Here is an 11,406-nt window from a genome sequence, read left to right on the forward strand (position 1 = left end):
AGTAAGAGGAAGGTGGGAAAGATGCACCAGGGGTGAAAAGAAGATTTCCCTAGAAAACACGCTGGGATGGGCAGGGCATAGGCCTGGGCGTCAAGCGAGACTTGAATTTGAACCTGGCCATACACCACTTCCTACCGACATGACGTTGGACAAGTTCTTTAAGTTCCTGGAGCCCAGTTTGCTCATTGAATAGGGCACAATGATCATTAAATGAGGGAATAAGGATAACACTTCTATGCACCTGGTGACTCTAAAGGTTACTGTAATGGTGTTGTGGCCGGTGGCGTTTGAGGTGCCTTAGGAGGAACTTTACAAAGAACGTGTGGGTACAATGCCATGAAAAATCACTATGATTTTATTGGAGATGGAAAACAGTCCTTTTTACCTCGTGTAGAAAGTGCATCTTGGAATAAGGGCAGGTAATATAAAGGAGTCCTTTTCTTTCTCCCCAAGGTGGAGGCCAACAAGGTTTTGGGTTCCATCAAAGATGGCAACTGTCAAGAATGTACAGTAGGCTTAAGGTAGCTCCCAGAAATGAGGGGAAAATATTCAGTTCCTATCGGAAGAAGAAGGTATAGCATACAGCTTGGGGTTGGGAGCCGTGTACCCCTGGTTTGGAGATCCGCTTGCTTTGAAACTGCCTGGCTGCATTACTTTGAACGAATTTCCTAACCTCCCTGGGCCCCAGTTCCCCACTATAAAATGAGGATGATAAAATAGCATGCATTTGGGGCAAGGGTTCTGTGAGTAAGCTCTCGGCAAGTATCAATTACCAAGGGGTATGTCTTTGTTTCTCTTTCGAAATCCGTCCTTCCCCATGACACAACGGGGAAGCAATGCCCAAAGTATGTCATGTCTTGGATTTCAAGCCAACTCACTGAAATCGAGTAAAGATGAGGAAAGAGAAGTTTCTGTTTGTGCTCCAATGTCCTCATCACTCACCACATAGTTCTGCTGATGGGAAAGAGAGGCTGCCGGAAGGAAACAGAAGTTCATCAAGGGCTGGCAAAATATTAATCTGGAAGCTCACGGATGGGCAGTGATGCGGGCTCTCCGGCAGCGGGCGTCCCCTTCATGGTCATGCTACCTGTGGGCTGGACGAGCCCACCACCCCGCCCTTGCAAGGGGGCGGGGGGCACTCACCGTGACGCACCACTCATCCTCTGTTCTAGATCTACCTCCACATTACTTTCTGAGACACGAGGCCGGGAGGGGAATGGAGACAGAAAGGGAGCAGCAGAGTTCAGCAAGAAGCACAGGTACAGGTCTGAATGAATGGAACTCCTCCCTCTCGACAAGGTGCATTTCTCCCCCTGAGTGGTGGGTGGGTTTAACTCTGACCATGCACTGGAATCGCAGAGGAAGGGGCGCCTGGGTGGCTCAGTCGGCGAAGCATCCTCCTTGGGCTCAGGTCATGGGCCCAGGTTCTGGGACAGAGTCCCAGATGGGGCTCTCTGCTCAGTGGGGAGTCTGCTTCTCCCTCTCCCTCTGCCTGCCGCTCCCCCTACCTGTGCTCTCTGACTCTCTCTCTCTCTCTCTCTCTGTCAAATAAAAAATAAATAAAATCTAAAAAAAAAAAAAAAAAAAGACAGAGGAAGCTTTACAAAGTTGTGCTGGGACTCTACCCCCATTGGTTATGATTCACTTTCGTTCTGGGGTGAGCCTTGTATGGGCATATTTTTAAATAGCTCCTCAGTGATTCTGATGTGTACCCAGGCTTGAGAACCATTGTCCCACTTGGAAAACCCCGCTGAAAGTGTCCCTACTGCTCTCTTCTCTCTTACTTTGCTGGGTGTGTTTGATCAGCCAAAAAGCTGCTCATTCTAGGGTACACATTAGGGTTACCCGAAGAGCTTGTCAAAATGAGGATGGCCAGGACCTGCCCCCAGAATTTCTGATTTATTTGAAGTGGGGTGCAGACATCCAAAATATCCCTCCACAAGCTTACGCTTTCATCCATACAAGACTATTCACACCCACACAATTTGTAATAGTCAAGATTGGAGACAAGCCAAATGTTTATCTAGAAGAGGTACGTTAAATAACGTTTAGTCTATTATCAACCTGGAATACTATGCATTCGTGAAAAGGGATGAGAAACATCTCTCTGATTGCACTGATTTGAAAGATCTCAGGGAAACATATAAAGAAAAAAAGAAACAGAGTAGCTATGATAGGAAGGGGAAAAAGTCAAAAACATACTTTCATGTCTGTCTCTGCATAAAGGAAGATGGGAAGAATACGTAAATCATGAAAATGCTGACTAGAGACTTTTTATACTTTCTTAATAACTGAACTATCTAAATTACTTTTTTTTTTTAAATAAAATTCTTAAATAGTCACTCTGGTGATTCTAATGAGTCCTCAGATTCGAAGACTTTTTTCCAGGGCAGGAGTCAGCAAATTACAACCTGTAGACAAAACCCAGCCTGCTCCCTGTATTTATTTATTTATTTATTTATTTATTTATTTATTTATTTATTTATTTATTTATTCAGCCAATTTTTATTTGGGAATGATTTTTGACTTTCAAAATTATTGAGAAAATGGCTCAGAAATTCCTTGTATGTCCTACACTCAGTTATTCCCCTATTATTACCAACTACTGAACATTATTATCAACTTAAGGCCAACTTCAAATCTCCTCAGTTTCCCCTAAAGAGCTTTTTGTGGTCCAGGATCCTGTCTAGGATCTCACATTATACGTATAGTCATCATGTCTCCTTAGACTCCTCTTGGCTGTGATAATTTCTCAGATGAACTTTCTCTGGTTTTGACCTTATCAGTTTTGTTTGTTTGTTTGTTTGTTGTTTGTTTGTTTCAAAGTAGGCTCCATGCCCAGGGTGGAATGCAATGCAGGACTCCATCTCATGACTCTGAGATCAAGACTCAGCTTAGATCAAGAGTCAATGCTTAACCAACTGAGCCACCCTGGCGCCCCAGTGACCTTGACAGTTTTAAGGAACACAGGTCCAGCATTTTGCTGGATGTCCCTCAGTTGGGGTCTGTCTGATTTTTTTACTTTTTCATGATTAGACTGGGATAATGTGTTTTGGAGAGGCAGCGCACAGACGTAAAATGCCATTCTCATCAGATCATTTCCAGGGCACATGCAATCCACAAGATTTATCACTGTTGATGTTCATCTGGATCACCTGACTGAGGCAGGTTTTGCCAGGTTTGTCCACCGAGAAGTTACTGTTTTTCTGCTCCCTGTCTATACTGTACTCCTTGGAAGAAAGTCATCATGCACAGCCCACACCTCAGTTGCAATAGCTACATAAGTTGTTTGGAATTTTCTCCAGTTCTTTGGAGATTTACCTATCCATTTTTTCATTCAATTTCTTCTTAATGTCATATATACACACACACATATATATATAATTTAATTTTCTTACTCAACCAGCTTTCAGTTAGTTTCTGTATCCTTTTAACATACTCCCATCATTGCAGGGTATTTGTGTTGTTGTTGTTGTTGCTTTGTTTTTTGAACATTTTCTCACATTCTTGCACTATAGGATATTCCAGGGTCATTTTGTATATTTCCTGTTCCCGAAGAATTAGCCATTTCTCCAAAGATCCTTGGGTTGTTTTGTTTGTTTGTTTGTTTTCACTATAGAAGATCATGGGCACTAGGTGTACTCATTGCTTCTGAGGAGTCGTGACTTTTCGATTCTCTCAGCTGACAGAACAAGGAGACATATGTATGTATACCCACCTGTGCCTACACATGTATCTACACATATCTCTATGTGTAATTATCTGTGTCTATATGAAGCTAACTGTGCGTTCATACTGATGTCGTTAATGCATTACCCCATGGATACTTCTCGCTTCCTCTCCTTACTTATTTATTTATAATATCCCTTTCCAACAATAAAAAGCCAGATCCCACCATTCTCCATCCATCAACTTAATTGTCCAATTCTGGCATACGTGCATAATGGCTTAACTCATATGCCCATAGTCTTGCAAACTCCACTCATTTCAAAGTTAATTAGATCAGCACTTGTTCCCCAACTTCAATCATTTATGTGCTTACATAATTAAAAATTTTAAAAAAAATTTTAAATTATTTTGTTGCATGCTACATTCCACCTGGGGATTCCTCCAAATGCTTGAGTGATTTTTAAAAATTTGTATAGTCTACTTTCTGTGCTATAAAGTTCCATGGGTTCTGATAATTGTTTGGTTCTTATACCCATCATTACAGTATCAAACAGAACAATTTCAGCACCCTAAAAAATTCCCCACGTTCCACCTCTTCAACTATCCGTCCCATCTGAACTGCTGGGAAGCACTCATCTATTTATCATCTCTATAGTTTTGTCTTTTCCAGAATGCCATATCATTGTAATCTTACACTTTGTAGCTTTTTCAGACTGTCTTCTTTCACTTAACAATATGCATTTGATTTATCCATGTCCTTTGATGGCTCATTTCTTTTTTATTGCTGAATAATATTCCATTTTATGGATATACTACAGTTTATTTATCCATTTACCTATAAAGGACGTCTAAGTTGTTTCCAGTTTGGGGCAATTATGAATAAAATTGCTATGCATAGGCAGATTTCTGTGTGGGCATAAGTTTCCAGACAAGTTGGGTAAGTGCCTGGAAGTGTGATAGCTGAATTGTAGGGTAAGACGATATTTGTTTCATCGGAAACCACCAAATTGTCTTCCAAAGAGGCTGTATCATTTTGCAATCCCACCAGGAACAAATGAGAGTCCCTGCTGATCTGCATCCTTGCCAAAAGTTGGTATAGTCAGATTTTGGATTTTAGTTATGTTAATAGATATGAAGAAAAAAATTGTTGTTTTAATTCATTCTTTCATTCATGTTGTTTTATCATTCTTTGATGATACATTGAGTATCTTTTCATGTGCTGAGTTGCCATCCAAATGCCTTCTCTGGTGAAGTTCTGTTCATATCTTTTACTCATTAATTGGGTTATTTTCATATTTTTGAGGGTTTTTTTTAAAGATTTATTCATTTATTTTAGAGAGAGAGAGAGGGCATGACTAGGGGAGGGGCAGAGAGAGAAGGAAAGAAGGAATCTTAAGCAGATTCCACACTGAGTGCAGGGCCCAACACAGGGCTTGATCTCACAACCCTGAGATCACGACCTGAGCTGAAACCAAAAGTCAGCTACTTAACTGACTCTAACACCCAGGCATTCCTCTTATCATTGAGTTATAAGAGTTCTTTGTATATCTTTATACAAGTCTTTTATTAGATGAGTGTTTTGCAAGTATTTTCTTCTAGTCTATAGCTTATCATTTTATTCTCTTAATGAGGTCTTTTGCATAGCAGAAGTTCTCAATTTTAATAAAGTCTGACAACAATTCCTTGCTTCCATGCACTGCGGTGTTAATGTTTTATCTAAGAACTTATCACCAAACCCAAAGTCATGAAGATTTTCTCCTATGTTTTCTTCAAGAGTTAATTTTTGTGTAAGGTGCAAGACCTGTGTTTAGGTTCTTCTGTTTTGTATAAGGGTGTCTACTGTTCTAGCACCATTTGTTGAAAAGACTATCCTTTCTCCACTGAATTGCCTTTGCTCCCTTGTCAAAAATCAATTGACTATATTTCTAGGAGTCCTTTTCTCAGCTCTGTATTCTGTTCCATTGATTTAATCTATTCTTCCGCTAATACCACACTGGCTTGATGACTAGCCTTTTGGTAAACCTTCTAAATTTGATAGTATGAATCCTCCAACTGTGCCTTTCTTTGTCAGAATACTGTTGCCTAATTGAGATCCTTTGTTTTTTCATATAAACTTTAGAATCAGTTTATTAATATCTACAAAATACTTTGCTAGATTTTGATTGGAATGGTGGTGAATCTACAGATCAAGTTAGGAAGAATTGATAACAATATTGAGATTTCTAGTCCATGAATATGGTATATCTCTCCATTTATTTAAATCTTTGATTTTTTTCCCCACCAGTGGTTTTGTTTTGTTTTGTTTTGTTTTCCTGTTGTTTTTATAAATAACATTCCTTTGGTCCATAGTCATGCTATTCATTTATGTATTGTCTATGGTTGCTTTTATGCTATAATGTCAGACTTGAGTAGCTGCAACAGAAACTATAACTCACAAAGCCTAAACTTACTATCTCGCCCATTCCAGAACAAGTTTTCTGATCCCTGATGCAGAGTTGCTGAGCATCTTTCTATCAACCCTGCTCTCAATTATCTTTCTTTTTGTTGGCTTTGGGGAAGAAGACATCATCCAAAAAGGAATAAGGGCATCTTGAACCTCAGCAATGGGTTAAAAATTCTCCCTTTCAGGCAGTGAACAGAGGACCAATAGAAACCTTCTTTATTATCAAAGTTTTGTGAGTTGAGTTTAGAAGTAGGTTATATATGAGTTTGCTTATGTTCTGAACTCAGTGCTGTTGGCCTACCAGTATCTTAGTGCCCATGATAGCACATGAAACATGAGAGATTCTTAATAAATGTTTGATGGATGAATGAAGTAAGAAATGAATGACATGTGACAAAAAAATTCTCTGGGCTCTGCTGAAGTACAGAAATAGCATCTCAGGAGCTATGAAACTGGGATAAATGGAACAGATGCACGAAAGATGTAGCTAGCAGCAGATATATATATTAAAAGAATGACCCTTTGTCTCCCAGGGAAGCAAACAGATAACATGAACACTGGTTTCTACCCTTAACAAATGCAGTCTCCTTTTTTAAAAGATTTTATTTATTTATTCATGAGGGACACACAGAGAGAGGCAGAGACATAGGCAGAGGGAGAAGCAGGCTCCCTGTGGGGAGCCTGATGTGGGACTTGATGCCAAGACCCTGGGATCACGCCCTGAGTCCAAGGCAGATGCTCAACTACTGAGCCACTCAGGCATCCCAGCAAATGCAGTCTTAAATTGAGTCTGTACCAGTACCAAAGCAGTAGGGAGAAAAATGTCTATTATGTATTATCATACTCCAGGCATTCATGATAGGGTCTTTACACATATTATTTCCAAACCATACAATAGCTACAAAGTAGCCAGCCCTTAGCGATCTAATATTAAAGATCAGCAAACTAAGAATCAGAGAGCAAAGTGACTCTTTCAAGATCTCTTCATGTTGAAGTAGTAGAGACAAAACTAACTGGGGGAGGAGGTATAAAGGAATCTTGATCCACATGTTACCATTCAGCCACATTCAGTGCAAGTACCAGCAAAGAGCACAATATGCTTAGAGCTCCCTGCTATCCTACAGTTAGTATCTCTAGATGCCAACTCCAGGGATCTCAAAGGCATGTCATAGACATAAAGAAACCAGCAGACATATGTCTATGTCCATGAAAGTCCATCCTTACTCCTAGTTTGTTTTTCTTGTGTGTTTTTTAAAATATTTTATTTATTTAGCACAAGTGAGAGAAGTGGCAGAGGGAGAAGAAGAAGCAGACTCCCTGCTGAGCAGGGAGCCTGATGGGGGCTCGATCCCAGGACCCCTGGATCATAACCTGAGCTGAAGGCAGATGCTTAACCAACTGAGCCACCCAGGAGCCCCTCTACTTGTAGTTTGTTAATCAATTAATTGGTCAGGTAAGGGAGTCACTTCCAGCTGAGCATACAGCCCTCTGTAGCAGGCACTGAATGAACATCAGCAAAGGGAGAAACCTATTTCCTGCCCACAGGAGCTCATGTTCTCCTTGGGAGTCTAGCACACATGTGCACATACCATCACCAGGAGAGTCAATGAATTTATTAAAAAGCACATTTAGACAAGTGATCATAAGCACATATATATATATATGTGGGCATTGACTCAGTATGATTCAGCTGCAGGGAACTCAAACTCTCCAGTCATTTGTGCATTCATTTATACAACAAATCCTCAACAGTACCTGATTTACACTGTCCAGTTAATCATCTAAACATCAAAAAAACAAAAACCAGACAAAACTCTAGCATTTTTATTATACTTTATAGTTTACATAGACCTTACAAATACATTTCCTACCTTCAAGGTACCTAGTACAGGAATTATTATTGTACCCATCTCAAATCTTTCTATATTGAGGTTCAGGTAAGTGACATGATTTGTCCAAGGTTACAGCTTGTAAGGCAAGGCCTGTCCACTAGCCTACCTACAGTTCCCTCCACCACCCTCAGGTCCCCAGATCTTCAATATGCTAATCTTTTCTCTTCATTCGTGTGAAATCCACAGTTCCCTGTGTGCTGAGCATGCAATGATGAGGGTCTCCTTCTCCTCTCCTGGAGCTTCAAAACTAAACGGCCTCTCCTAGAAGGGCTTGGTAATTTCTTCTCCAGTGACTAGCAAAATGAGGTAGCTCCCAGTCCAAGAACCAGAGCTGATTTAGTCCAGCTTTCACCTATGGAGCATCTACAAACTCTTGTTGTCTCAGCCTAGCTGCTTTGTTACCCCCAGCATGAAAAAGCATATAGGCTCAGCAAACAACTTGCCATGCAATGGCCAAGGCATTTTCCATGGATCCCATTCTCTTTTTAAAAGATTTTATTTATTTATTTATGAGAGACAAGCAGAGAGAGGCAGAGACATAGGTAGAATGAGAAGCAGGCTCCATGCAGGGAGCCTGATGAAGAACTTGATCCCCAGAACCTGGAATCATGCCCTGAGCTGAAGGCAGATGCTCAACCACTGAACCACCTGGGCGTCCCTTCCATGGATCTCTTAACACAAGGCAAGTGAATCTGGTTCAACTTCAAAGCTCTGTGCCCCCAACCCACTGCCTCACCCATCCCCAAGGAACACAGAAACCAGCTACTCTGTTCTCATCCTCCCACACCCCTGTGGCCCTTCAGTGTCTTCCAAACCAAAAAGAGACCTACCACTTCCAGGGGGTAAACAAGGAAGTAGAAGATAGAAATTGAAGTAGACTCCCTAAAAGAACCAATGGACAATCTTTCCATACCTTCCTTCAACACTAAGCAGTAGCTAAGCACCCAAGCCGTACGGAACAGGAGCTTGTATTGACAGAGCAGCTTTTGGCGTCTCATCACAGGTTGGCCAGGGTCCTTCCCCAGAGGGGAATATTTTGCTGTGAGTAAATCTCAAGGAATGGCCTCATCCAACCTCCCACCTCAGAGGAATCAGAACTGACAGGCAAATTCCCAGTACCAGAGAAAAGCAACAAGGTTGAAGGGTGACCGAGGGTTTCCTGAGCTTTTGTTGAAGGCCACAGGTATTCACAAACTCTTGTCGCTCTTTACTCAAGATGTCATGGATGCTTTCTGAAAGGCAGGCTGGAGTGCAGGAAGATGAAATGGATTAACCGTTCTGAGGACAGGCAGTGATTATGACCCAAGCCCCCAGGACCCTGAGGCTGCCATCCAACCACTCATCTAATGCCACTTGTCTTGCAATCCAAAGGACAGACATGTGGTACAGATAACAAGTCAGAAACTGGACAGAGCCAGCAAACGCTCTGAAATGTTTTCTCCGCAATGGGAGTGGGCTCCCCTCCGTCCACTGGGCTCAATGCAGGGAAGGGCTTATTACATCTTGTGCACTGCAGTATCCCTGACACCAAGCACAGTGCCTGGCACATAGTTGGTGACCCATACATCTTTACTGAATGACTGAGACTCTCCGCACCTTCTCTATCCTGGAGCTAAGTCCGTGCACGGACACCAAGCAAGATCAACTCCATTTCAGTGGGCACTAAACCTATGACCCTGGCTACTTTCTTCTGCTGCACTGATGTGGGTGTAACTACAGAGCTTGGGCCAACATGGTCAGAACAAGGAATCCGAGTGAGGAGGGGTCTGGTGAGGATGGAGGGAGGGACTGGGAGCAGTCACTGAACTGAGAGCTTCATGCCTTCTGGACTGGGGGCACCAGACTGCTGATGCATGAGAGGCAGTCAGACTCAGAAGATTCCCTGCAGGAAGGAAGGGTCTTGAGCCATCCTAAAGCAAGCGATTCGTCCCTTGATTCAAGATCCAAGATGAGTCACTCTAAACAGTAACTTGTGAAACACTCAGAAGTAATCGAGTAGATTCTTCCTCCAGAAGCTCTTGGGAGGAATCATGATTTTATGAGAAGTATTAGTATCGCTGTGGTTGCTACTACTCTTACTGCCACGATTTTCTTGTCTGACTCACAATGTTTCCCTTTGGCTTAAACTTCTTCTTGGATCTGCCTAGGAGATCATTCAGGAAGAGCGACCAGCACTCTCTCCCCCAGCCCTCAGATTTGTTTGAAGAGATCTGTATGAATCTGGAGAGAGAGAGAGAGACAGATCTCGGTCCCAAGGTTGGGCAGAGCTACTGCAGCTGCAAGGTTATAGGCCCATAAATAAAGTTTATGGTTAAACTGGCCTGACCTGGCTTTGCCCCTAGGTACAGAAGCAGTATCTTGTCATTAGTATGCAGAACACATCAGCCTAATGTCTGCTCATTTGTTCTCAAGCCACTCTGCTCTATAAATCTTTTGGCGAGGGAGGAGTGGGGGGGGGGGATTGCAGGGGGCAAAGAGAGGGGTAGACGGAGAAAGGGTCAGGCGAGGGAGGGGTGCGGGCTGCTCTGAGTTGAGTTTCATGACTAAACTCCAACAGGCCCGCCGCTAGTTCATTTGCTTGGTAGAGGGGCAAGTCACAAGTCACATAAAATAAAGTATTTTGTTTCTCCGGTGATAGGTGAAGCAGTAGGAGGCTGTGGGAAATCTAACTGGTAGGATGCGACCCTTTCCTTAATTCTGCAAGTTCCAAAAACAAGGTCAAGGTTATATAGCATAGGATTTTACCTAAAAGGCAGAGTCCTCTGCTTCTTGGGTTGCTTATTTTTGTCTCTGCCTTTGTTTTATTTTGGGTTTGGGGTTTTTTGGTTGTTGTTGCTGGTTTTGGGGTTTTTTTTTGTTTTTTTGTTTTGGTGTTGTTGTTGTGTGGGGTTTGTTGGTTGTTTTTTTTTGTTTGTTTTTTTTTTTTTTTTTTTTTTTTTGCATTCTAAGGAAAGAACTGGATTTCACTCACCCAGACTCCGTGGAGGAGAGCCCTTAGGGAATCAGAGGGGGCAGTTTTCATATTTCCATCCTGCAGGCTAGGGAGCTGCTGGGTGTGAGGGCTCAGCTCTTGGTCACCTCTGCAGAGGGCTACCCAAGAATGAAATGAGGGCGAACAGGCACGTAGGAGAGCTGACCTTGGAAACCTCCCTGAACTAGAAGTTATTGAGAATTGATTGCATTTCCTGAAGGTGAGAGTTTCTTCTTTGCTGGGGTAACGTCCAGACCAGAATAAATCCTGACCCTGGCAGTGTCCTGCCTGGGGACTCTGGTGCGGGGCACTGGGGAGTGAGGAGGAGAGGTGGGTCTGGGACCAAGGCTGGCCTGATGTTTGTTGCCTCAGGGCTTTCCAACTTTCCTGGGGCAGCAAGCAAGAGGACTTCTCACCTTCAGCCTCCACGC

The 11,406-nt window shown here is 42.5% G+C and overlaps 1 long non-coding RNA gene across 2 annotated transcripts; it reads left to right on the forward strand.

Moving 5' to 3' along the window:
- The first annotated feature begins 1,072 nt into the window (after window positions 1–1,072).
- On the forward strand, window positions 1,073–10,324 carry LOC144286942 (uncharacterized). Of its 2 annotated transcripts, none has more exons than XR_013354899.1 (2): window positions 1,073–1,299; window positions 8,191–10,324. It is a non-coding gene; the product is annotated as an uncharacterized LOC144286942 (long non-coding RNA). The 2 variants fall into 2 exon arrangements; XR_013354898.1 differs by having other exon boundaries at window positions 1,073–1,259.
- Window positions 10,325–11,406: the final 1,082 nt, after the last annotated feature.

The sequence above is a fragment of the Canis aureus genome, chromosome 16 (genome assembly GCF_053574225.1).
Source record: "Canis aureus isolate CA01 chromosome 16, VMU_Caureus_v.1.0, whole genome shotgun sequence".
NCBI lineage: Eukaryota > Metazoa > Chordata > Mammalia > Carnivora > Canidae > Canis > Canis aureus.